Source organism: Muscardinus avellanarius (genome assembly GCF_963383645.1).
Source record: "Muscardinus avellanarius genome assembly, chromosome: 17".
NCBI lineage: Eukaryota > Metazoa > Chordata > Mammalia > Rodentia > Gliridae > Muscardinus > Muscardinus avellanarius.
The window spans coordinates 24396559-24399038 of NC_137803.1; the positions used below are offsets into that span (position 1 = coordinate 24396559).

Sequence of the window (2480 nt, forward strand, 5' to 3'; positions counted from 1 at the left end):
AATCCAATTAAAAATAAGTATTGATAGGAGGTGGAGACAGAAGGATCACAGGTTCAAGGCCAGAATTAGCAACTTAGTGAAATACTGTTTCAAAATAAAAAATAAGACTGGTGGCTTTGAAGGTACCTCCTCGGAAAGAGCCATAGCTGAGACAGTTGGACGCTTGGGCGCCTCCTTGAGATGGACAGACCTCTGCCAGACACTCCATGACATATCACGATGCTGTCACAGTCCCAAAGCGACAGGACCAAGCCCAAGGAGATAAATGTGAACTTTGCCAAGTTTACCAGGACCATCTTGAAAATCCCTCTGTATGAGATGATGGCTATCTTAGAAGTATGGGGTTTTCTACCTGAAAACCAACTGCAGAATATAAACTTATGGCAGATAAAGGACTCTCTGGCTCTGGACTTGGTTCTGCTGTGTGAGGAGAAGTGTGCCAGTCCTAATGTTGTAGCCCTTTTAGATATCATTTGTACTCAAGTTCATCAGCACCAGAAAGTTTGGGATGTTTTTCAGATGAGTAATGGACCAGCTGAGCATATTGACCATTTTTGACATGAAATGATCCCAAAGTTCATTTAAGAAAATTCTTCAACAAACATTAAAAAATGTGACGGCCACCTTCAGAAAGACTGAGGAGAACACAGTCTGCGTTTGAATTGCCTGGGGAATACAGAACAAAAAGTCAAACTAGTACAAGCCTACCAGTGTGCTGAATCGTTCCCAGGCTCCCTACGCCTTCATTTCCTCGTCGCTGAAGAGCATTCTACCCCTTCTGGGTCAGACTCTGACAATCGCTAGCAAACACCATCAGATTGTGAAAGTGGATTGTCATTGTTTTTAAACAGTATAATCAGAACTTTGAAAATCACAACTCTTCAACGGCTCTACAGAAAAGAAGCCTTGGACTAGATATAAATATGGGTTCAAGGATCATTTGTGAAAATGCAGTAGAAAAAGAGAGAGTCCAAAGAGTAACTTAGGAAACCTTGGGAGACAACACTCAGCCACAATTAGGATTTGTGCGCAATAAGCAGGAAATGAAGTTCAGAAGTGACTTACATGGGGCGTCTTGACTGAGAAGGAGGAACCCCTCGAGTGCCTAATAAAATCCTCTAGCCCACACCTTGTGGAAGCATTGGGATCCTTAGCAGCATCCAGTATTGCAGATTCACTTTTCCCATTGCTTATTTGCATATCCAACAAGAAAATGAATTATTTAAAAATCAGAGATAAATAAGATGTGTGTGTGGTTTTGAAGTAGCAGTACTTGGGTACTTGATCATATTAAAGAATTGTTATTAATTTTGTAGGCATGCTAGTGGTATTACTAGTGGCTCCTTGTCTATCGTGCATGTGTATTCCAGTTAATGGCTAGCTGGATAGATTTTGTCTATAAACTCCTACTTTAGAAATTAATCCTTTTAGCTGGGTATGGTGGCGCATGTTTGTAATCCCAGCATTTGGGAGGCTGAGACCTGAGGATCTTGGTTTGCGGACAGCCTCAGCTACTTAGCCCCTCCGCAACTCAGTGAGACCCGGTTTCAAAATAAATAAAGAATAAAAAATTGGGCAGGGGGTGTAGCTCAGAGATCAAATGCCCCTGGGTTCCATCCCCAGACCCGCAAAAAAAAAAAAAAAAGAAAAAAGAAATTAATCCTTGGTATGGAAAATTCAGAAATGTTCAATAATCATTGGGACTGATTCTTTTATCCTACCTATGTATCCCCCTGCTCCTTTTCCTGCTAAGCATAGCAGTTGTGGGCATGTGAGATGTGATATAATAGTGTATGGCTCTGGATTGACTTCAGGTGCAGAATGCACAGAAGCCAAGCCTGGGGCACAGTGACTGACCTGCAACCATCATGTCTGGTGTCCCTTTTTCTCCTCCTGTTTCTCCTCGATCTAAGGGTGTCTCCTTCCAATGGCTGGTTTCTAGGGATTTAATGTAAAGCCTTGACTCACTAAAAGAAGCACTAAAAATTGTACCCAACACAAAATTTCTAGGAGAATCATAAAATTGGTCCATCCGGAAAGTAGAGTTGGGTCCATTAAGTTGTTATTCCAAGAGGTTGCATATCCAGTGATTCCCTTATATAAGCTAATCATTGTAAACATGATACTTTTCACAATGTATTTTATCATATGTGTAACATTCAAATGGACCGCTATTATACTGATTTGTAAATAAAGATACTGAAAAACTGGTACCTCAAAAACAAGTAAAATAAAATAAAGAATGAGAGAGCTGGAGTATAATTTGGAGGTAGAACACCCCTGGGATCAATCTCCAGTAAAATAAATGAGTAAATGAATAAATAAATATTGAGTATCAAACACAATACAAAATTCTAGGGCTACTTCTCATGGTAGACAAACTATCTAAGAATCATGTAAATTGTTTAAAGTGCAGATTAAATACTGATTTTACAAACTTGGGGAGCTGGGTCCAGGAATATGATTTCTAAGTCACCCCA

The 2480-nt window shown here is 40.0% G+C and overlaps 1 pseudogene across 1 annotated transcript; it reads left to right on the plus strand.

Moving 5' to 3' along the window:
* Positions 1-219: 219 nt before the first annotated feature.
* Positions 220-1243, plus strand: LOC308276084 (centromere protein N-like; annotated as a pseudogene). The gene has a single exon. The product of its transcript is annotated as a centromere protein N-like (transcript).
* Positions 1244-2480: the final 1237 nt, after the last annotated feature.